Source organism: Marmota monax, unplaced genomic scaffold (assembly GCF_021218885.2).
Source record: "Marmota monax isolate L192 unplaced genomic scaffold, Marmota_monax_Labrador192_F-V1.1 WCK01_AAM20220418_F8-fsc00012, whole genome shotgun sequence".
NCBI classification, from domain to species: Eukaryota; Metazoa; Chordata; class Mammalia; order Rodentia; family Sciuridae; genus Marmota; species Marmota monax.
The window spans coordinates 7770121-7796275 of record NW_026695227.1 but is presented as its reverse complement, the minus strand read 5'-3'; the positions used below and the strand labels follow the sequence as shown (position 1 = coordinate 7796275).

The window sequence follows — 26155 nt, the reverse complement described above, 5'->3', positions numbered from 1 at the left end:
TTTAGAAAATGAAACTGGAAAAGAGCATTTTAAAAGCATCAATTACTTAGAAATAAATCCAATAAGTGATGTGTAACATCTAAAAATTACAAAATGCTACTGGGAGAGGAGATTATACTCATGAACTAGAAGACTCAGAGTTATAAAAATATCTTTGTAGTCAGTGCTTTGGGTCAGTTATATTAGCCAAATGAATATCCATATCTAAAAATGAGAATCTTGAGCATTGTCTCAGTTCTGGATGTATTGTAGATCTAAAAGTGAAAGCCAAAACATAAGGGACTCTGGAAGACATTATTTCCATGACCTTTGAAGAGGCAAAGATGTTTTCTTTTTATTTATTTACTTGGTACTAGGGATTAAACCCAGAGCTTCACACACATTAAGCAAGCAGTTTACCACTAAACTATACCCACAATCAGGCAAAAATTCCTTAAAGAGAATACAAAAAGCACTAGCCAGAAAAGAAACAAAATTAGTAAATTTTACTGTTAAAATTAAGAACTTCTATTCATCAGAGTCATCATTAAGAAGTAACAAATTGGGTGTGATCCCAGCTATTTAGGAGGTTGAAGTGGGAGACTAACTTAAGCTCAGGAGCTTGAGACTAGCATAGGCTATATAGGGAGACCCCATCTTAAAAAAAAAATTAGGTGAAAACGGAAGATGGCAGCGAGGGGACTGCATTGCCCCCCGTGTGCCGCGTCACTGTGTGGGAGTATGACAAGTCAGGATGGCTAAAGGCTATCTTGTTAGGAATTTCCAGCAATAGTGGGGTGCTCCGGAACCTGGAGGAAGGATTTCCATGGCACGAGGATCGGCTACGGGGACTCAAACGCGAGAGATTTGTCGCACGGAGGGTAACACTGCTTATTCAGCAAATCGCCCCGCGGCCAGAGTCTGCAGCCCACGCTGAGAAACGAGGAGGAGATAGTGGCGCAGGGATACAGCGCTGCAGTTTCTGCCAGCCATGCAAGCACCGTACTCAGTGCTGAATTCTAGGTTCGAGACAGGGGAAGGAAGCGGTCCATTTCGGTTCTCCACACCGGTCAGACCACAGAGGAGGCCAGCGGCCACCATCTTGGAGAGCTGACATCACCATCCCTGTTTTCGACTGACCGCAGCGCATTCAGCCATAGAACAGGTAATTTCAGGCTGCCATTCGCCTGCGGCTTGCAGACAGATTACTCAGGCTCAGTGCCTGAGTGCTTCTTGGAGCCTGCTCTTATCAGAGCATACACCAAGCACAGAGTGGCCGAGTTCCGGCTCCCGGAACTGCCCTGGCCCAGGGCTAAGGAGCCCGCGGAAACTGCTTCTCGGTCCGGGTACTGCTGAGGGCCGGTCAGGACTCACACGTTGCTTTGGTTACCCGGCAAAGGGAACGAAATGCTGCCATTCGCATAGGATACCAACATGGCAGAGATCTGATGTCAGCAGAAAGCGGCGGAGGAGAGAACTTCATCAATACCAGCGGCAACAGAAACAGTTGGTCTCCTGGTAGGGAGGGTGAGGCACAGACACACGAGTCTCTCTCGATTAGTCGTCGAGCCAGAGGGGAGGAGCCGGGCCGCCGCCCGCGCCCGGAGCAGGCCCAGCGGCTCGCCTGTGTGGTGATCCCGTGACCCCAATTGGAGAGGGGGCGGAGCAGAGCCGCCACCCGCGCCCGCAAGGTGGGTAGACCCGCAACCCAGTGGTACACGGGCGTGGTAGGAGGGGCAGGGCAGAGCCGCCGTTCGCGCCTGCAAGCTAAGCAGACCTGTGACAGACTGGCGGGTCAGGTACAGCAGCCTGCCAGCGTGGTACACACGACACCCCAACTAGAGTAGGGGCAGAGCAGAGCCTACGCCCGCGCCCGGATCAGGCCCCGCCGGTGTGGTGGTCACGTGACCCCAATTGGAGTGGGGGTGGAGCGGAACCGCCACCCGTGCCTGCAGGGTGAGCAGACCTGCGACCAACCTGCAGATCAGGCCCAGCGGTCCGCAGGCGTGGTAGGAGGGGCAGGGCAGAGCCGCCTCCTGCGCCTGCAAGGTAGGCAGACCTGCGACAGACCGGCGGATCAGGCCCAGGAGCCTGCCGGCGTGGTAGTCACGACACCCCAATTGGAGTAGGGGCAGAGCAGAGCCGCCACCAGTGCCCGAAAGGTGGGCAGACCTGCGACCAACCAGCGGGACAGGCCCAGTGGCCTACCAGTGCGACAGACACGTCACCCCATTTGGAGTAGGGGCAGAGCAGAGCCGCCGCCGGCGCCTGCAGGGTAGGCAGACCTGCAACCGACCGGCGGATCAGGCCCGGTGGCCTGCCAGCGTGGTACACTCGTCACCCCAATTGGAGTAGGGGCAGAACAGAGCCGCCGCCCGCGCCCAGAACAGGCCCAGTAACCTGCTGGCGTGGTAGTCACGACACCCCAATTGGAGTAAGGAGAGAGCAGAGCCGCTGCCTGCACCTGCAAGGTAGGCAGACCGCCGCCCGACCCTGCAAGGGAGACTTTTCAACTATACAAGAGCAATATAAATATATAGGGGAAAAAAACATTTCAAAAACACAACAGTTTCACCAAGCAGAAAGAAACGCAAGCAGTATGAAAAGACAAGGAAAGAAAGGACCACAAGCAATGCAGGTCAACTCAACTTTAGAAGAGGTAACAGCTGCAGCAGATGGAATGTCAGATAAAGAATTCAGGATATACATGCTTCAGATGATCTGGAGTCTCAAGGAAGACTTTAGACAGCAAAATCAGACAATGAAAGATTACTTCGACAATGAATTACACAAACAAATCCAGGAAGCAAAGGATCAACTATACAGGGAGATAGAGGTTATAAAAAACAAACAGAAATCCTAGAAATGCAGGAAGCAATAAACCAACTTAAAAACTCAATGGAGAATACTACCAGCAGAGTAGAACACTTAGAAGATAGAACATCAGACAATGAAGACAAAGTATTTCAACTTGAAAAGAACATAGACAGCTCAGCAAGACTGTTAAGAAACCATGAGCAGAACATCCAAGAAATATGGGATAACATTAACAGACCAAACTTAATAGTCATTGGGATACAGGAAAGGATAGAGTTTCAAACCAAAGGAATGAGCAATCTATTCAATGAAATAATACGAGAAAACTTCCCAGACTTGAAGAATGAGACAGAATCCCAAATCCTAGAAGCCTACAGGACGCCGAATGTACAAAATCATAAGAGACCCACACCTAGACACATTATAATGAAGATGCCCAACATACAGAATAAGGAGAGAATTTTAAAAGCTACAAGAGAAAGGAAGCAGATTACATTTAGGGGTAAGCCAATCAGGATAACAGCTGATCTTTCAACACAGACTCTGAAAGCTAGAAGATCCTGGAATAACATATTTCAAACACTGAAAGAAAATGGGTTCCAACCAAGAATTGTGTATCCAGCGAAATTAAGCTTCAGGATGGAAGATGAAACTAAAACTTTCCACGATAAACAAAAGTTTAAAGAATTCGCAGCTAGAAAACCATCTCTTCAAAACATCCTCGGCAAAACATTACAGGAAGAGGAAATGGAAAATAAAAATGAAAACCAACAGTGGGAGGTAGGACAGTAAAGGGGGGGGGAAATAATCAAAGAGGAAAACAAACCATGTTTAGTAACAGAAATAAACAAATATGGCTGGAAGAACAACCCATATCTCAATAATAACCCTAAATGTTAATGGCTTAAACTCACCAATTAAGAGAAACAGGCTAGTAGAATGGATCACAAAACAAGACCCAACAATATGCTGCCTACAGGAGACGCATTTGATAGGAAAAGACATACATAGGCTGAAGGTGAAAGGTTGGGAAAAATCATATCACTCATATGGACTTCGGAAACAAGCAGGAGTGTCCATACTCATATCAAATAAAATAGATTTCAAGCCAAAGTTAATCAAAAGGGATAAAGAGGGACACTACATACTGCTTAAGGGAACCATACACCAACAAGACATAACAATCATAAATATATATGCCCCAAACAATGGTGCAGCTATGTTCATCAAACAAACTCTTCTCAAGTTCAAGAGTCTAATAGACCACCATACAATAATCATGGGAGACTTCAACACACTTCTCTCCCAACTGGACAGATCTTCCAAACAAAAGTTGAATAAGGAAAGTATAGAACTCAATAACACAATTAATAACCTAGACTTAATTGACATATATAGAATATACCACCGAACATCAAGCAGTTACACTTTTTTCTCAGCAGCACATGGATCCTTCTCAAAAATAGATCATATATTATGTCACAGGGCAACTCTTAGACAATATAAAGGAGTAGAGATAATACCATGCATCTTATCTGCTCATAATGGAATGAAACTGAAAATCAACGATAAAAGAAGGAAGGAAAAAGCATACATCAACTGGAGAATGAACAATAGGTTACTGAATGATCAATGTGTTATAGAAGACATCAAGGAGGAAATTAAAAAATTCTTAGAGATAAATGAAAACACAGACACAACATATCGGAATCTATGGGACACAATGAAAGCAGTTCTAAGAGGAAAATTCATTGCGTGGAGTTCATTCCTTAAAAAAAGAAAAAACCAACAAATAAATGATCTCATACTTCATCTCAAAATCCTAGAAAAAGAAGAGCAAAACAACAGCAAAAGAAGTAGAAGGCAAGAAATAATTAAAATCAGAGCTGAAATTAATGAAATCGAAACAAAAGAAACAATTGAAAAAATTGACAAAACTAAAAGTTGGTTCTTTTAAAAAATAAACAAAATTGACAGACCCTTAGCCATGCTAGCGAAGAGAAGAAGAGAGAGAACTCAAATTACTAGCATACGGGATGAAAAAGGCAATATCACAACAGACACTTCAGAAACACAGAAGATAATCAAAAATTATTTTGAATCCTTATACTCCAATAAATTAGAAGATAGTGAAGGTATAGATAAATTTCTTAAGTCATATGATCTGCCCAGATTGAGTCAGGAGGATATAGACAACCTAAACAGACCAATATCAATTGAGGAAATAGAAGAAACCATCAAAAGACTACCAACTAAGAAAAGCCCAGGACCGGATGGGTATACAGCAGAGTTTTACAAAACCTTTAAAGAGGAACTAATACCAATACTTTTCAAGCTACTTCAGGAAATAGAAAAAGAGGGAGAACTTCCAAATTCATTCTATGAGGCCAACATCACCCTGATTCCTAAACCAGACAAAGACACTTCAAAGAAAGAAAACTATAGACCAATATCTCTAATGAACCTAGATGCAAAAATCCTCAATAAAATTATGGCGAATCGGATACAAAAACATATCAAAAAAATTGTGCACCATGATCAAGTAGGATTCATCCCTGGGATGCAAGGCTGGTTCAATATACGGAAATCAATAAATGTTATTCACCACATCAATAGACTTAAAAATAAGAACCATATGATCATCTCGATAGATGCGGAAAAAGCATTCGACAAAGTACAGCATCCCTTTATGTTCAAAACTCTAGAAAAACTAGGGATAACAGGAACATACCTCAATATTGTAAAAGCAATCTATGCTAAGCCTCAGGCTAGCATCATTCTGAATGGAGAAAAATTGAAGGCATTCCCTCTAAAATCTGGAACAAGACAGGGATGCCCTCTCTTACCACTTCTGTTCAACATAGTTCTCGAAACGCTGGCCAGAGCAATTAGACAGATGAAAGAAATTAAAGGCATAAAAATAGGAAAAGAAGAACTTAAATTATCACTATTTGCAGATGACATGATTCTATACCTAGCAGACCCAAAAGGGTCTACAAAGAAACTATTAGAGCTAATAAATGAATTCAGCAAAGTGGCAGGATATAAAATCAACACGCATAAATCAAAGGCATTCCTGTATATCAGCGACAAATCCTCTGAAATGGAAATGAGGACAACCACTCCATTCACAATATCTTCAAAAAAAATAAAATACTTGGGAATCAACCTAACAAAAGAGCTGAAAGACTTATACAATGAAAACTACAGAACCCTAAAGAGAAATAGAAGAAGATCTTAGAAGATGGAAAAATATACCCTTTTCATGGATAGGCAGAACTAACATCATCAAAATGGCGATATTACCAAAAGTTCTCTATAGGTTTAATGCAATGCCAATCAAAATCCCAACGGCATTTCTTGTAGAAATAGAGAAAGCAATCATGAAATTCATATGGAAAAATAAAAGACCCAGAATAGCAAAAACAACTCTAAGCAGGAAGTGTGAATCAGGCGGTATAGCGATGCCAGACTTCAAACTATACTACAGAGCAATAGTAACAAAAACAGCATGGTACTGGTACCAAAACAAGCGGGTGGACCAATGGTACACAATAGAGGACACAGAAACCAATCCACAAAACTACAACTATCTTATATTTGATAAAGGAGCTAAAAGCATGCAATGGAGGAAGGATAGCATCTTCAACAAATGGTGCTGGGAAAACTGGAAATCCGTATGCAACAAAATGAAACTGAATCCCTTTCTCTCGCCATGCACAAAAGTTAATTCAAAATGGATCAAGGAGCTTGATATCAAATCAGAGACACGCCGTCTGATAGAAGAAAAAGTTGGCTGCGATCTACATTCGGTGGGGTCAGGCTCCAAATTCCTCAATAGGACACCCATAGCACAAAAGTTAATAACTAGAATCAACAAATGGGACTTACTCAAACTAAAAAGTTTTTTTCTCAGCAAAAGAAACAATAAGAGAGGTAAATAGGGAGCCTACACCCTGGGAACAAATCTTTACTCCTCACACTTCAGATAGAGCCCTAATATCCAGAGTATACAAAGAACTCAAAAAATTAGACAATAAGAGAACAAACAACCCAATCAACAAATGGGCCAAGGACCTGAACAGACACTTCTCAGAGGAGGACATACAATCAATCAACAAGTACATGAAAAAATGCTCACCATCTCTAGCTGTCAGAGAAATGCAAATCAAAACCACCCTAAGATACCATCTCACTCCAGTAAGATTGGTAGCCATTAGGAAGTCAAACAACAAGAAGTGCTGGCGAGGATGTGGGGAAAAGGGTACACTTGTACATTGCTGGTGGGACTGCAAATTGGTGCAGCCAATTTGCAAATCAGTATGGAGATTTCTTGGAAAGCTGGGAATGGAGCCACCATTTGACCCAGCTATTCCCCTTCTCTGTCTATTCCCTAAAGACCTAAAAAGAGCATGCTACAGGGACACTATTACATCGATGTTCATAGCAGCACAATTCACAATAGCAAGACTGTGGAACCAACCTAGATGCCCTTCAATAGACGAATGGATAAAAAAATGTGGCATTTATACACAATGGAGTATTACTCTGAATTAAAAAATGACAAAATCATAGAATTTGCAGGGAGTTGGATGGCACTAGAGCAGATTATGCTAAGTGAAGCTAGCCAATCCCTAAAAAACAAATGCCAAATGTCTTCTTTGATATAAGGAGAGTAACTAAGAACAGAGTAGGGACGAAGAGCATGAGAAGAAGATTAACATTAAAAAGGGATGAGAGGTGGGAGGGAAAGGGAGAGAGAAGGGAAATTGCATGGAAATGGAAGGAGACCCTCAGGGTTATACAAAAGTACATACAAGAGGAAGTGAGGGGAAAGGGAAAAATAATACAAGGGGGAGAAATGAATGACAGTAGAGGGGGTAGAGAGAGAAGAGGGGAGGGGAGGGGAGGGGAGGGGAGGGGGGATAGTAGAGGATAGGAGAGGCAGCAGAACACAACAGACACTAGTATGGCAATATGTAAATCAATGGATGTGTAACTGATGTAATTCTACAATCTGTATATTGGGTAAAAATGGGAGTTCATAACCCATTTGAATCAAAGTGTGAAATATGATATATCAAGAAATTTGTAATGTTTTGAACAACCAACAATAAAAATTTTTTTAAAAAATTAAAAAATAAAAAAAAGAAGTAGCAAATTAAGCCCCAGAGTAGAAATGTTTGCAATACATCTTACTGACCAAGAGATCAGATCCAGAACATAAGAAAATTTCTAAAATTGATGACAAAAAGACTGACCATCCAATAGAAAAACCAAGCAAGAAAATTGAATAGGCTTTTGAAATATCCTCGGTTTAAAAGAGGCTATCCAAAAGGTCTATAAACATATTTAAAGGCGCTCAACTTCTTCAGTTGAAACCAGAATGAGACCTTGCTACAATTAACTATAAAGGCTAAAAATAAAAATGATAACTTCAAGAGTTAATGAACAAAATGGATGGCATTAGAGCAGATTATGCTAAGTGAAGCTAGCCAATCCCTAAAAAACAAATGCCAAATGTCTTCTTTGATATAAGGAGAGTAACTAAGAACAGAGTAGGGACGAAGAGCATGAGAAGAAGATTAACATTAAACAGGGATGAGAGGTGGGAGGGAAAGGGAGAGAGAAGGGAAATTGCATGGAAATGGAAGGAGACCCTCAGGGTTATACAAAATTACATACAAGAGGAAGTGAGAGGAAAGGGAAAAATAATACAAGGGGGAGAAATGAATGACAGTAGAGGGGGTAGAGAGAGAAGAGGGGAGGGGAGGGGAGGGGAGGGGGGATAGTAGAGGATAGGAAAGGCAGCAGAATACAACAGACACTAGTATGGCAATATGTAAATCAATGGATGTGTAACTGATGTGATTCTGCAATCTGTATACGGGGTAAAAATGGGAGTTCATAACCCACTTGAATCAAAGTGTGAAATATGATATATCAAGAACTATGTAATGTTTTGAACAACCAACAATAAAAATTTTTAAAAAAAGAGTTAATGAACAGAAACAGACTTAACTATTCTATGGTTTAGAAGCGCAGGTGGTAGCTACATTTAGGCTGCAATGCCTGGAAGGTCACGCCAGTGTGGACCCTGAGCTTCTCATTATATTGTGGAATGAGTGACTTCATTTTGTGGAAATTGATTGAGCTATGGACTAGGGTCCTGCACTTTTCTGTATGTCCCTGTTACAGTTTAGAAATGAGGTAGTCCCCAAAAGCTCCTTGTGAATACAGGACATAAAATGATTAGATTGTGAGAACTATAACCTAATTAGGAGATCAATCAATTTGATTGAGTAATAATTTTGAAAGGACTACTGTACTACGTGATAACTGTAGGCAGGTGGGGCATGGCAGGAGGAGTAAGGTCACTGGTGGCATGGCTTGAAAGAGTTTACGCCATGCCCTTCTGTCATGATGCTTGGCCTCATTTTGAACCCACAGCAATGAAATCAGTCATCTGTAGACTGAGACCTTTGAAACTTTGAGATGAAAATAAACTCTTCCTCCTTTAAGTTGTTCTGTTCAGGTATTTTAGTCACCTCAATGAAAATCTGATTCACACAGTATGTTATATTTCAACAAACATTTATTATTTTTAATTCCCAAAACATTTCACAAAAGAAGAATATTAGGTTTTAATTACACACAACAAGTTAGGGATCCACAACCCATACTGCAGGAGCCAACTAAGCCACTGCCCATTCACCAGTGATGGGTATCTAAGGCTAATTTATTCTCAAAAATTCAACTGTATCACTTTTTTCCCATTTTTTTTTCCTGGTTTTTCTTTCTTGCCATCCTCTTACGTCCGTGTTTTTTTCTTTCTAGATATGATTTTGGTGCTGATGAGACCAGACTTCATTGGATTTCAGAAATCCATTTTTCATTTCTTAACAGCCATGGTAGCCATAACACAATTGTAGAAAGCAATTGCCATTCAAGTCTAAAAAAAAAAGAAGAAAAAGAAAAAGAAATAAATAAGAAAGATAAAAGAAAACACTATTTAGAAGCTAATCCATCTTCATTCTTTTAAAAATTGATCATGGTTCTACTTTGATTCCAACGTTCTCATTTTAAATTCCCATTGAATTTCTTTGTATTTTAGTGTTTTGAAAATAAACAAATTTTTATGAATTTCTATTGCAAAGTAGAATATTGGTATTTATGTTTTTATTCTGTATATTTCATTTTCAAGGTCAAAAACAACATTCATTCAATTTCACACTTTATTAAATGTTATGTTGATGTTCCAAATTCCCTTTGGCCCCAACTCTAATCCTTTCTCACGTTTGATTAGTCTATTTCTTCAGAACCACAGCAATAAAACTGCTTCAGAAGAAAGGAGAATGAGAATGTAGTTATTGGTTTTTACAAAGGGCATGGTAATGAATTTATAAAACAATTAGGTAGTAAATAATCATTGATGCAAAATGAGCAGCACAAATGCTTCCTACTGGGATTTTTAAACTTTACAATTAAACTATTGTAAAGAACAGTGTCTAGCAATTATAATGTCTAATAAAGAATCTGGCCTAAACATTTTTTAATTATTTTTATTGAGCTATTCAAATATAAGCCTCTTTTTGACAGCATGATTAATCAATAAATGAAATATTGAGTTATCTTCCTTTAAAGACTAACTCTGAGACTAAGTATTCTATTGATAAAAAAAAAAATCTATCAAAAAAAGAACAAAAACCATCCTTTCATTCAGAAAAATGGAAAAGAACATTTCTGATTTAAAATAGTGGTGAATAATAGTTAAATTCTCTCCCACTACTGAATAATTTAAAAGATTTTCATTTTCCAATGAAAATGTGCATACTTACAATGTATTCAGATATAGTGAAAGCATTATGCAACCATAGATAATTTTTAAAATATTTATATGCCAACACTATTTTTATTACTGACAAGCAAGTAGGAATAAAACCTTACATGTCTGGCCATTCCTGGGGAAGTGACTATGACCCCAAAGTAACATTTTTCTTCCTCTAAGTGTTGATGATTTCTGTGACAATTCTCCATCTGCTTTCCACTATTTTCACAGGCTTTTTAAATTAAGCTTACATGTGTCGGTGTTCCAAGATTATCTTTGTTTTTGCATAAACCATATGGCTCTTTGACAGAGTTGATTATGCCAATAACATTAGGGAAATATTTAAATGTCATGTCTGTTATGTAAGGGAAAAATCGATGTAAAATGGGATGAAGTTGGGATAGGAAGCACTATTTCTACGTATTCATTCCTAGTCCATCTTTAAGCAAATGACTGTAAGCTTTTCTTTGGCTTCTAAATCATAAAGTAGTTTAAATTCCATGAAGAAAGTCTTTTGCACAGAATATGTTTGAGCTTATCCAATACTTGAAATCTATAGGAAATGTCCAAGGTTTCCAAAGTAATTATGCATTAGCAGTCTTTGTTATATTAATTTGACAAGTTTTCTTAAAGATCATGTAAAATGTCAGGGTATTCCTTTAAAAAACAAAACTTACCCCAGGAAGCAAAGAAGAAAAGTCAAACAAATTTGAAACCTCTTTTCTCACTACCAAACCCTTGTTGTGTTACTGGAGAACTGTTTCAGAAATAATTAGGTCCATGAGAAGTGTCCTGAATTTTTTTTAAACTTTAACCCATGATTTATTCTTCTATCATATGTGACAGTACCCTCCAGCCACACAGTCCTAGAAAAGGTGACAGAACCCTTAACCCTTAACAACTGAAACTTTGATCCCAAGAAAGGAAAATATACAACAGTTACATTTCCTATTTTAAAATAACATTCATCTTTAGGAGACTTTCTAGAAGACGCAAAAATAAATTTAGATGACATTGCTAAATGGATGTTTCTTTTTTTATTTTCAAGTAGGCTGGTCTGTCTTACATGTGGAAAGGGCATATGTGTATATTATAACCCAGAAAAGCTTAGAAGAGCTTCCCTGTCATAATCTCTTCTGCCACTCTGACTTGACCTTATGCCCCCAAATCCCTATTTGCTTCCATTGGCTTAGGCCATTGAAATTCCCTGTCAGAACACTCACAGCTGAGGAAGGAAAGCCATGACATCTGGGCTGTGTGCACTTTCATTTCCTAGCAAAGAGTAGGGTTCCAAGAAAATGAGCTAAGTGTGTTTTCACTGGGGCGCTCCCTAGAAAGAGCAGGCAGGGTGAGCAGCTACAGAGGAAACAGTTCAAAAGTTGGACAGGGAGAGAGGTGTCATGAGCACATCAGTTATCTGAAGAAAAACAGGGCAGTGGGACCTAGCCTACAATGCACCAATAAGATTTCAGTCTACAACAACTCAAAAGAGCCATTGCTATTGATCTTTTATTTATTTAATTATTTATTTAGGTACCAGGGATTGAACTCAGGGGCAATCAACCACTGAGCCACATCTTCAATCCTATTTTGTATAGAGACAGGGTATCTCTGAGTTGCTTAGCACCTCACTTTTGCTGAGGCTGGCTTTGAACTCTCGATCCTCCTGCTTCAGCCTCCCGAGCCACTGAGATTACAAGCATGCACCACTGCACCCAGCTATTGCCCTTTTTGATGAATAAAAAATGAGGATGTTGTAATTTTGCTAGTTAATATCCTTTCTGCATCCTGCATCATGAGAGAGAAGGTACCTATATCAGCTCTTTAGAATTATTCAAAGTATATGGGACTTAAAAAAAAAACCTTAACTTGACTAAAATGAAAAAGAATATTTTTTAAAGTAGAAGAGAAAGAGGAAGGGGGAAAGAGGTGTTTTTTTGTTTTTGTTGTAAAGATGTTCCATGATGGTCAGACACATATAGAATATACCTACTGACTACGTGTAATACATAGCATTATGGACAGATGTACATTTGCAATGAAAAAAATGTATAAATGAAGAGACCATTATCCAGGTTCCTCCTAGGTAAAACCACTTCTTTTTTAACATTTTTATGAGTGCATTATAACTATGCTGGGATTCATTTTCATACATATTCACATAAAAGCTTGCTCAATTTCAGTCCCCAGTTTTTCCCCTTTCCCTCTCCTCCTGCCTCCCTTCATCCCCTAAATCTGCTCTATTGGTCTTCCTTCCATTTATTTACTTATTTATTTTTAACCGGTGCACTATAGTTACATGTAGAAGCAGAATGCACTGTTGTATGTTCGCACATGCATAATTTGATCAGCCTAACTCCCCACTTCTTTCCCATTTCCTCTCCTCTTCCTTCCTGCTTTATCCCCAGCTCTACTCCATTACTCTCTCTTCTGTTTTTGAGAGGTCCCTGTTTTTAATTCCTTTTTTTTCTCTAGCTTCTACATATGAGAGAAAACATTTGACACCTGACTTTCTGAGACTGGCTTATTTCACATAGCATGATGTTCTCTGGTCTCGTCCACTTACCAGCAAATGACATTATTTCATTGTTCTTTATGGCTGAGTAAAGATCCAGTGTGTATACATACCTTATTTTCTTTATCTATTCATCCATTGACGGACACTTAGTTTGGTTCCATAACTTGGTTATTGTTAATTGTGTTGCTATAAATGTGCCCATGTGCCTATATTACTGTAGTATCCTAATTTCCATTATTTTTGGATAGATTCCAAGAAGTAGGATGGCTGGGTCAAATGGTGGTCCCATTCCTAGTCTTTTGAGTAATCTTCATAATGCTTTCCAAAGTGATTATGATAATTTGCAATCCCATTGACAACGTTTAAGTGTCTTTTACCCCACATCCTCACCAGCAATTTTTTTTTTATTATTCTTGATGATTGCTATTCTGACTGGTGTGAGATGAAATCTCAATGTAGTTTTAATTTGCATTTTCCTGATGCTAAGAATGTTGAACATTTTTTCATGTATTTGTTGGCCATTTGTATTTTTCTTTTGAGAAATATCTCTTTAAATCTTTCACCCATTTATTGAGTGCATTATTAGTTTTTTCATTGTTAAATTTTTTAATATATTTATTTTTTGATTATCTATTTTCATACATTTCTGAGGATTGAACCCAGTGCCTCACATGTGCAAGGCAATGCTCTGCCACTGAACTACAGCCCCAGCCCCTTCAGTGTTAGATTTTTTAAAATTCTTTATATATTCTGGATTTTAACCCCTGTTGGAAGAGTAGCTGGTAAAAATCTTCTCCCATTCTGTAGGCTTTCTCTTCACACTCTTTTTTCCTTGCTGTGCAGAAATTTTTTAATTAGGCAAAACCACTTACAAAGCTAATTAATCATGATAATAATAGGAGTAGACATAAAGGTTCAAGGAAGTAGAAACTACTTTTTGCTTTGAAGCTGTGGGAATGGCATTTGAAGGTTCCTCCTGTGCTTAAAGTAAAAGTTTTACCAAACCAAATCATGTAATTCCAAATGTTAGAATTCAGACAGTTCTTATCGGAAATCTAAAGGGAAAACCTAAAGAAAAGTGCCTTGCCTTTTGATTAAATAAAGGTAAATTTTTCTTAAAGAAATTTTCTTTCAATCATCTACTCTGATTTTCCCAGTTTCCCTTTAGGTAAACACATTTCTTCTCTTGCCATTGTAGAACATTCTGCATTACCCACCCACTGTTTACTCTGACCATGCCCTTCTGTCACTGGGGGCAGAGCCATTATCTGGACTCTACTCTGACATCTTGAGGTCCTTGGACTCCCTTGCCCATACTGCTCTGTGCTACTGACCAAAGGATCACAGAACTTTCTTAGAGTGGACCTGGAGAGCTCCAGCTGTGGTGCACTGTTTACAGTTGTGTCATATTTTTAAGAAAGAAAGAAAGATTTTCCGTTGCATCATTTTAAAACTTCTAGTCTGATCCCCTCTGAAACTCTCTCCTCCGCATTAGGCTCAATCACCTCCTCTCTGTGGTATTTACACAGCTTATGTACGCATTGACCCTGACACTGATGACACTGCATTATCCCCAAATTTTAATAAATTTCCTCAGACAATTCATTTCCTGGAACATTACAACGTAGCACATCTGGCTCTCCAACCCCCCTCTAATCCCTTCACACAAATAAACAACAAAAATGGTTTTGCCTTATCACTGAAAAATATCTGAACTATAATACAAACTCTTTAAAATATGTTCAAATTAACTTATATAGCATCTATTAACTGTTAGATTTCCTCATCCTTAAGTGTATTATTTTATTTAATCACCCTCTGAGGTGGTTTTTACTCTCATTTTGAAACCAAGAAAAGTGAGGCACAGAAACGTAAGTAAATTTCCCAAAATCACAAGCTAGCATGACAAAGCCAGACACAAACCAGACCATTAGATGTCAGAACGTAAGAAACACTTGACCTTTTCTTCTCATTTGATTCCAAGTGGTAATAGCCTCTACAGTGTCTCCAGAATCACCCTTCCCAATTCCACAGCAAGGCCAGGCCCTCACCAGGGTACCGGTCTCTCCACTTATTGTTCCCATGTCACCTACAACATGCATTTCCAGAAGAAAGTTTCCAATACACTATGACCATCACATCACACTCCTAATTAAGAATCCCTTATTGTTTGTCAGATTATCTTCAGAAGTCCAAGCCGCTTCTGCTAAGAAGTCACTCTCTGTTCCAGGTTTCTTAGCACTTCTTACATCTATTTAACAAAAGCTTGTTTGACACTGAGGACACAGCAGAATGGTTTCTTGTCACTAAGGAACTTATAAGGGAAGGTAGATATTTAAACCGGAGCATGAAAGGCGGTGTTACAGGTGCTCAGTAACACAGTGGACCCTCCATATCCATGACTTCCACATCCATTCACTCAACCAATGAGGACCGGAAATATTTGGGAAAAAAATGTTATGTTTGTACTCAACATGCACAGAATTTTCATTACTCCCTTTCATTACTCCCTCAATAACACACCAAGTATCTAACAGCACTTACATTGTATTAGGTATTATAAATAATCTAGAGAGAGTTGAAAGTATGCTGGAGGACATGCATGGATACTGTGTCATTTTATTTTAAAAGTCTTGAGCATCCACAGATTTTGGTATCTGAAGGGGTCCTGGAACCAATCCCTTACAGACACGGGGGTGACTGCATTTGGAAAACACAACAGATGTAAAGGAAGTGTGACCAGTGGTCGGCTTTGAAGAAGGCAGATTGGGAGAGTCTGGGGTGCTGGGGGATGCTAGACGGGACAGGCACTCATGCAGGAGGAAGCAACAGGAGACACAGCATAGAAAAACCATGGAGTAAGGTCTAGTCCACCTACCATAACCACAGGAGACCGCGCCAAGCAGGGCAGCGCAAAATTAGAGTCATGGTGCAAAAGCAAGTTTGGGTGGACTAGATTTGATGCTTGAGGATGTCCTAAGTTCACCCTACACTGTTCCTTTCAGTGCCTGCCTCTTCATTGATAATTATAATCTCAGAACTCATATTTGCTTATTTATAGGTACAATCCAGTTCTTCCAAGTATTTTACAAACATTATTTCATTTGATTTTACTTACATCTATAACAGTACTAAGAAGTAAGTATAGTTATTCCAGTTTTACACATAAGGCAACTGAGGCCAAATATAAGTAATCTTAATAACCTCATCTAAAAACCACCTGAATTTCTTTACTTAAATTCACATTTCAAATGATAAAAAAAAATACATAAATTCACAAGGCACTTTTAGTCTTAAAAGTCTTTAGCATCATCCAAAGTTTGAAATTTATTCATTGGTCCCCCCAAATGGGGGCAGAGATTAGAGCAATTTTTCTCCTATCACATCTTTTGTAGAGCTGGGAAAAGCATAAATGTCTCAAAACTCCAGCTTAAAGTTGAGTTAAATAAATTCATAAAAAGTTCTTGTACAACTGATTCACTACATTTTGCATTGAAATATGTTGATTTGTTTTTTATAGTGTTCCTCATAACCTGAAAGTGCTGTGAATCTGTTAGCCTTTGTCCATCATGGCCAAGCTGAGTACCACAGTCTAGGTCAATCAAAGCCTATGAAAGTAGGACCAGCCCCTGCCTCCACCTCAGTGTATGAGGATGTATCAAGTACATCACAGCCATCCAAAAAATGCCAAATAACAACTTCAGAGCAGAATACAAAACTTTGTTTTAAAGCTCTCCAGTCAGTTATATAGAAGCACAGTAATTCAGGAGAAGGCATTTTAATTCATTTGTTTTTGTTTTGTTTTGGTTTGGTTTTTGTTTTATTGTTTTGTTTTATTTTGTGGTAGTGGGAACTGAATCCAGGGGTGCTTTACCACTGAGCTACATCCCCAGACCTTTTTTATTTTTTTTATTTTGAGACAGAATCTCACACAGTTGCTGAGGCTGGACTCAAACATGCCCTCCTCCTGCCTCAGCCTCCCCAGTTATTGGAATTACAGGTATACCCCACCATGCCCAACCACCTGTCTTATTTTAGAATTGTCTAGAATCCATTAATATCAACCAAGAGGACTTCAGAAGTTTCTAGATAAAAATATTGCTGAGGAATTCTTGTTCCAACACTTAGTAACCATGTGGCTGGATTACGATATTTTTTTTCCCCTTGTATTCTTGATTCTCTGGTATCTGGGGCCTCACCGGCAGAGTGAGATTGCCCCTCCAGCTCTGGCTAATTCTTAGATAGAAGCTATCTCATTGCAAGTGCACCTTGCATGTGCAAACCAATCAACCCAAATGTATTGATCTAAACTACCTCTGGGTCATATCTCCCACCCCTCCTGTTCCAGCCCATATTCTTCTGCCCTAATCATCCCAAGAAAATGAGGTGCACTCTCTACTTATTGGAGTCTGCTAAAATTGTTCAAATTAGCCACTCATATGCCTGCTCACCCTGCCTCCTTTGTTCCCTCCTGTAGACCCACAATAAGGGCTCTTGTCCACACTTGCTTTCTTCTTCCTCCTTCCTCCTGACTGACTCTGGTACTTCCCCATGTGGCCCTTCATGACATGACATGCCTCCTGTTTCCAGGGAAACCGAAAAACTATAAGATAGGCCAGTGGTGCACAACTGTAGCCCCAGCACTCAAGAGGCTGAGGCAGGAGGATCACTTAAACCCAGGAGTTCAGAGCCATCCTGGGCAACATGGCAAGACCCCATCTCAAAAAAATTTCTTCCTTCATGACATTTATTTTCATGTTCACATGTTTTATCATACTTGATTAGAAAACATCCAAGGTAACATTTAAAACTGTGACCTACCTGGGCACAGTGGCGCACACCTGTAATCCTAGCAGCTCAGGAGGCTGAAACATAAGAATTGCCAAGTTCAAAATTAGCCTCAGCAATGGTCAGATGAGGCACTAAGCAACTCAGTGAGACCCTGAATCTAAATAAAATACAAAATAGGGCTGGGGATGTGGCTCAGTGGTCAAGTGCCCCTGAGTTCAATCCCTGGTATCAAAAAAAAAAAAAAAAAAACTGTGACCTTTAGGAAATTTTGGACCTCTCTGTGGCTCAGGTTCCACATGTTTACAATGAAAGTAACATTACCTGCCTCAATAAAACTAAGTGCTAAGTCATAAAAATCATTTATTCTAAACTTCACGTTCTAAGCCAGTAGACATTATAACTATGGATTACTTTTAGTTTTGACATTCATCTGTGGGTGAGAAACACTGGAGTTTCATAACATCTTAATAATGTCCAGTTTTGTAAAGGAAGAAATTAAACTGAGTGCAATGCGAGTGAGGTTTCAGTGAATGGTCCTGGTCAATGGCCCAAAGTCTGTAGTTAACGTGGCTTCCTACAGTCGGATCAATGCATTATTCTTATTATATAATAAAACTTCCTTTGATTTTCTTTGGAAAATGTCCTCCCACTTCCCTCCCCCAAAAAAGTTGGCTGATGATATAAGAAAAGATTAAGTAAATAAACTGAAGAAAGGGATGGTTGCAAGCCAGAAAATGTAAGTTTTGGATAAATTAAAGGGCTAAATATTGAATTCAGCAAAAGCTGGAATATATGATGTAAAGTTGACCATATGCTCTATATAAAAACAGCAAAAAGCAATTCTTTAGACTGTTTCAAGCAGCACACCATCAAGTATAAAAAATGCTTATATATGGGAAATCAAACCAACTAAAAATAAAAAGGAGGAGGTCAACTCATGGAAGGAAAAAATGCATAAAAACAGATGACTCGGGTAAATGTGATTAAAGAAAAAGCCAGAAGCTTGTAAAAGAAAAAGAAGTTCCAGGAAAGCAATAGAAAACCAGGGCACTGGACTGACCTTTGCTGTGAATAAGGTAGACTTACAGTGTTAACAAAGCACTTTTTCCCAGAACATGAAGTAATTATGAGATATAGCAATGATTTCATATGTTGTTATAGAAGTATTTTATCCAGCACCAAAGAATGCATTGCATTATATATTATACCAAATACTCAGTACTATTAAATATTTTAAAAATATTTTTTTAAATCACAATCATTGAATCAACGGTATTAATTACCTAAAAGAAGTCAACTTTAAGTTTTAGATTACATTTGAATATAACTGAAACAACAGGCTTCATCATAGGACAAATGGATTTTTTTTAAGTCTTAAAAATCTTTCTTCTTCCTATCAGAAGAGTTTTCAGTCCAGATATAGAATCTAACTATGAGAAATAAGGCAGGGAGTATGCAGATTATGACACCAAAGTGGTTTTTTTGTGCAGGTGAATGAAAAAAAAGCTCAAGAAGCAGACAACAGGCAGAAGGAAGTGGAAAGGGATTCAGAGAAAGAAATTAAAGCCCACATACCACCTTCGTGGACCACAACCTGATAGAAATCAGTCACCCCAAAAGACACCTCCAAATCTCCATGCCTGGCTAGTTAGATGAGCCAGGGATATCACATCAGTCATTGGTGACATGAGCACACCTGAAATTTACATATGCCCCTGTGAGAAACAAGGAAATTCTGAAAACAATATACTTGTTAAAGGATAATTTTATTTATTTTTTAAAGAAGGTACAATAATGATAACCATACAAATATAAACTGAACATCTGTCAAAAATTGTATTTAATTCATTCATTAATGAGGGACCCAGAAAAATGTTACAATTGGTTCAAAGGAGAATTCAAAGATTTTATATATGTACATGTATAAAATACAATACATTTATACTTTTGCACATATATATGGCAATAAATATTCACAAATAGATCTAAAATGGGTCTACCCACAGGGCAATAAAAAATTGTATTGCACTGGATACAATTCCTGTGGACAAGAATTATTTGCATTGTTAGGTGGTTTTGTTTTGTTTTGTTTTACAATTTACAAAATTGTAAAACAGCTCAAAGACAATGAAAGAAATCAGATAAACTACAAGAATTCACCAGATTATGCCTTGGTTTCCATTAAAGACACCCAATAATCTCTTCATTCAGTTCAGTCCCACACAATGGTTGGAAAAGATCTGAGATCCACAGAAAAGTCTAGAATATGCAGAGACCTAATCTGCAGAGATAAAGGCATATCCCATGGTCATTATCAGTGGACATCCAGGGAATGACCAGGAACGAGGGTCCAGGCAGCCCTCCATGGATGCCTGGTTATCGAGGTGAGAGACCATTCGGTGGAGCCTGCAAGAGGCAGAGGGCAAAGGCCCTTTCTCCTGCTCTCATCCAGATACTAAGCTTCTGCTGAATTCAGACACAATACTGGGAAGAAGAAATGAGGAGAAACCCCCTGAGAGGTAGAAAGGTTAAAATTAATGACTTTTAACAGAAAGAGGTCATTTTAAAAATGAAGAATATGGGTTACTTTTAACTGACCAGTGATACGGCTCCCCTCAAAAACTTCATAACTTGAAATCCCAACTCCAAGAACTTCTAAATGTGACTGTATTTGAAGATACGCCCTTTAAAGAGCTGGTTAACTTGAGGCCCTAAGTGTGGGCCCCAATTCAATCTGACTGGTATTATAAGTAGAAGAAATCTGAACCCAGGTTCATGTGCACCTAGGGAAAACCATGTAGGCACGCGCAGAGCAGGTGGCTTTCTGCAAAGCCAAGAGGAGAGGCCTTGGCAGATACCAATCCTGCCAACACCTTGACCTTGGACTTCCAACCTCCAAAACTGTTTGAAAATAGATTTCTGTTGTTAAGCCATCCAATCTAAGGCATTTTTATCATGGCAAACCTTACAAAATAACACAAGGTTATTAAGGGGTCTTCCTCCCCCTTCCACATCAGAAGGGGTAAAAACATGAGAGATTGGTTATGTAAAGTAACAAGTTACCTGTTTGTTCTTCATTTGGGACATCTGTGTACATTTTATCCTATTATATTGGATGAGCACTTCATAAAGTTTGGACACATTCTAAGACTCAGGGTTGCAAACAATTTTTGATAGTCATAGTTTTTCAGTGGAGCAAAGACTTATGACCACCAAAGAAATAAGTTTCAAAGAACTCATATCAGATACACATAGCAGTTTGGAAAAAAAGAAAACATACTGCTGCTATGATTTGAATCTTTATTTCCCCTCCAAAATTAATGTGGAAACAATCTACATTGTGGTGCCATTAAAAGGTGGGACCTTTAAAGAGTGAATAAGCCATACAGGTTTTGCCCTCATGAATGGATTAGCACCTTATATAAGGGCTGGAGGGAATTAGTTAGGTCCTTTTGTCACTCCACCATCCTCCATACCAGGACGCCACTATAAAGTGCCATCAATGGAGCAGTCCCCTCACCAGATGCTAAACTTTGATTGTAAACTTCCCAGCCTCCAAGACTATGAACAATAGTAAAGAATTTCCATTCTTTATAAATTACTCAGTCTCAGGTATTTTGTTATAGTAGTACAAATGGACTAAGACAACTGTCAATCATGGTTTTAGAATCCAATTCAAGAATATCTTATTTCTAGGGGCTGGAACTGTAGCTCAGTGGCAGAGCACTTGCTTAGCATGTGTGAGGTACTGAGTTTGATCCTCAGCACCACATAAAAAATGAACAAATAAAACAAAGTCCTCCTGTCCATACACAACTACAAATATAAATAAAAATAATATCTTATTTCTAGTTTTATATCTTCTGCTTAATATTTATTCATCTTATCATTTCCATTGCTGTTAAAGCTGCTGCTTCTGAGGAAGCCCAACAGTGATAGAACCTCCAGAAGATTTGAAGTACTATTTTGCTTTGCTTTGCTTTGCTTTGTTCTGGATTCAGGGATTGAACCCAGGGGCACTTAACCACCAAGCCACATCCCCAGCACTAAGTTACTTAGAAGCTCACTAAGTTGCTGAGCCTGGCTTTGAACTTGCAATCCTCCTGCCTCAGCCTCCAGAGCTGCTAGGATTACAGGCATATTTCACTACACATGGCCTAAAGTACTCTTTTTTAACTTTAGCCCACCTTGATCTGACTATAGCATTTACCAAAAAAGTGAGCACCATTCACTTTAGGGTTAAAGAATCAGATAATATCACAGGTGACATAACATATGATGACAGCACCTAATGTGCCCATGCCATGGACTTTATTTGCTATGATGGTGTCTATTTTAATGGCTTTATAAATGACTTTAATCAGCTATGTATACCAACACTAGAGATCTAAGGTGGTCATTTACATTTTGTTTTAATTTATTGAACTCCATAGGATAAATTATATTAACGAGTGGTATTTCTGAACTCAAGTTTTTTAAAATGTATCCATTATTTAATTAGGTTCTCAGTAAGAAATTTAGAACACCATTTTGTAAGGATAAATTCCATTTTTTAGAGCAAAAACCGATTGCATGCAGCTGAGGAATAGCTTTGCGCTGGGGTAAAACTTGTGAGTGCAGAGCTTTCTGATCAACCTTGTGCTGGTGAGGTGTTTGGGGATTTTCACGTTGCTGATATCAATCTCTGTGGAGGTGGTGATAACAAATTTCTGGTGTGTTCTACACAGAGGAACTCAATTGAGGGCAAAAGGTCCAGCCACAAGGAGCAAGCCACTGCTCAGCTCTTGCCTCCATGGTGCCCAGTAAGGGTCATCAACATGGTCCCAGGAATGATGCTGCACACAGGTTTCTCACTGGCTGACTGGGGTTTTTTTGTTTGTTTGTTTGTTTGTTTTGACGTAGCTCAAGAGCTTTCGTGACACATTTTCAGTAGGATAGTGTCTAGGCATTTTGCAGAGCTTGATCATTCTGGTACCACCATTCTTGTCACCACCAACTGCTTTTGTGACAGTAGCAAGAACCTTCTCCTCCTTCTTCTTTTCAACTTGGATTTAGCAGCTGAGTACTTCCCCTCCTACATGGTCTTTCCCAAATACACAGCAGATGGGAAGCATCTCCCATTTCTTTAATCAGGATCGGGTTTCAGCTGCAGTGGGGCTTGGCTTCCCCTTCTTGGGCTTCTTAGCATTAGGGTTACCCTTTCTAATGCACCAATGGCATCAGCCTTCTTGGCTCCAGGTTTCTTTTCCTTAGTATTTCAGCCCTTTCACCCACAATCTTGCAAAATGGGGAAGAGTGATCTCAAGTTTTCCTGATTGGTTCGTAAATTGGTTCAAAATATCATGGAACGTGGGCTGGGGTTGTAGCTCAGTGGTTAAGCGCTTGCCTCGCATGCGTGAGGCACTGGGTTTGATCCGCAGCAACACATAAAATAAGTAAATAAGTAAAATAAAGACATTGTGTCCATCTACAACTAAAAAAAAAATTTTTTTAAATATCAGAGAACTGTAAGTATTGTGAGTGAGAAAATTCCCCTTCAGAACATAAAACCAGCATCAGCATGAGGCCAAGTCTCCCAATTTCTACAAAGTGGAGCAATAGAACGATTAAATTGCAAGCAAAAAAAAAAAAAAAATCACCTTAACTTAAAATTATCCTCATCTTTTTATTTGTTAAGCTTCTGGTGTCAAAGATTCAAGCAACTCTTTTGATGAGCAATTCCTGGCCTCCGTAGCAATTCTAGCTGCCATGGCTAGAAGATAATATTGTATGCGCTAAAACGAAATGCCCAGATGAAAGATGGGCAGAGGGAACTAAGCCAAGTGAAAACAGGACTGCCCAAACTCTGCCTCTTGCTGAAGAAAGCTCCTGTTAACTGTTATGCCAGGGAAACTACTACTTAACATTTCAAAACAAGTCTTTACATGGTCAGCTCAGAAAAGGGAAAGAGATGGGAGCTGGGGGGTATGCTGCAGGCAAGGAGAGCATCCCTAAATGGTTTTTCTGCCTTATTTGATTACTTATTAATTTGTCCAACAAATACTTGTTGAAAATAGACTCCGGGCAAGAATGCTAGGCAACAAAGAAGACTTGAAAAGAATCCACATTCTCAAGGTTACTTAAGGTTCAATAGGTATGAAAAATAAGTGAACAAACTGTTTCAACACAGTGTTTTTAAATGCTAATACAGGTAAGTACAGGGATTTTCCTAAGCAGTGTTGGGAAGGAGGAAGACAATAGAAGCTTTCTGAAAGAGCAACTCTAAAAGGTATCTGAAAGATAGGTATTTTACTCAGTGATCACTAGATTAGAAATCCATGATTTTTTTTTTTTTTTTTTGGTGGCATGAGAGATTAAACCCAGGGCACTCTACTACTAAGCCACATGCCTGACCCACTTTTTATTTTTTTGTGATTTTTTAAGTTTATTTTTTATTCTAAAATGTTATATATGACAGCAGAATGCATTACAATTCATATTACACATATAAAGCACATTTTTGCATATTATTTGGGGGGGTTATTTTTATTTTTTTGTAGTTGTACATGGACGGCGTGACTTTATTTTATTTGTTTCATTTTTATGTGTGCTAAGGATCGAACCTAGTGCCTCACACATGCTAGGCAAGCACTCTGTCTCTGAGCTACAGCCCCAGCCCTTATTTTTTGTTTTGAGATGGGGTCTCACTACGTTGCCCACACTTACCTCCATTTGCCACCTACCTGCCTCAGCCTTCCCCTGATCCCAGGAATTACAGGTATGTGCCACAGCACCCAAATAAAACCCATGAACTTTGACCTGGGAAAAGGTGTCCCCAGGCAAAAGTATCTGGTACAGAAACATTGCTATGCCAATTTCAGCAAGAAAGAAAAACACAAATATGGCATTTCCAAATTTAGTCAACTAGGGACATTGAGTCAGGCCAACTTAAAAACAAGCATAAAATTTAATCATTCCAAGGAGTTGAGTATTATCCCTTATCTACTAATCTAAAATTAAATTTCCCGTTTAGCTTTGACATAGAGACTATTTATTTATAGACATTGAGAAAAAGAAGAAGAAAAGCAAAAATCTTAATTCAGGTCATAGTTCTTAAAACCCAAAGCAGTGAGAAGAAAGCGACACCTAATGGCTGGTTTACTTCAAAACATCTCTGGTTGTACCCTAAAACTCAAGATGGAAAAAAAGAATTTTAACATAAACCATCAAAGATAACCTCAAAAGTCATGCTTAAAAGTCAAAAATGTCATCTAGCCCTCTGGGAAAATATTTCCATGCTAACTTGCTGGGCTGTAGAAATAGTTGACAAGAACGCATTCCAAAGATTAACCATAAACAGCCCAAGTGCTATGAGACCTCAGGGTAAGATTTTGTTTTCAGTCTTGTGAAAAATAATAACAAACATTTAGGAGGTACAGATATGTGCCAGACCCTGTTCTAAGTGCCTCCTATATTAACTCATTTAAAGATACTTTTCCACAATCCACAATATTTTTGCAAATAAATAATAAATTCTATTAAACCCTTAAGGCTGAAATAGAAATGAATTAATGCTGTGTAAAGATGAGAATATTAATTTAATTACTTCTTGGAATAGAATTGTGAAAGCTTGCGAGGTCAGAGTTCATCCTGTTTCTCTGGAGTTGTTTAAATCTATCCCATGAGAGGAAACATAGCTTTTTTACTTACTTTTACTTATTCCTTAATTCTTTCTATCCTGTTCTTTGCTTTCTTGTCCTAATTTGCAACAAGTATTTTTTTTTCCAAGCTTCTTTATACCATTCCTAAATTTTGCTGGGAGTTCCTAGACTTAAGATGTAAACTATTGGAGTTAACTCTTTCCAAGTATCTCCCTCCAATTCTAGAAATAGTTATCAGGCGAAAAGTGGCTTCTGGCTTCAGTTTACTGGGTCCGACATCCAGGCTAATACCAAGAATGAGAATGGGAATCTCAACCTGTCTTTTCTATAGCAAAACATCTTCAAATAAAATCAAATTATAACCTGTAATATGTATTGCCTATTAAAATCTTAATTTTATTATTGTGTGAACATCACCTGATTTTATTAAATGTCAAACAACTTAAATGACTCCTAAATTTAAATGTTTCATCTTTCATTAAATTACAGAAATCATATTTATCCTCATGTAGAGTTTTAGCAGTCAATGAATTACATGTAGTCTTCTGTCCTTTTTTATACCTTTTTGTTAATTATTTTAAT

At 38.6% G+C, this 26155-nt stretch overlaps 1 pseudogene; it reads right to left on the bottom strand.

Moving 5' to 3' along the window:
- Positions 1-22450: 22450 nt before the first annotated feature.
- On the bottom strand, positions 22451-24644 carry LOC124087245 (large ribosomal subunit protein eL6-like; annotated as a pseudogene).
- Positions 24645-26155: the final 1511 nt, after the last annotated feature.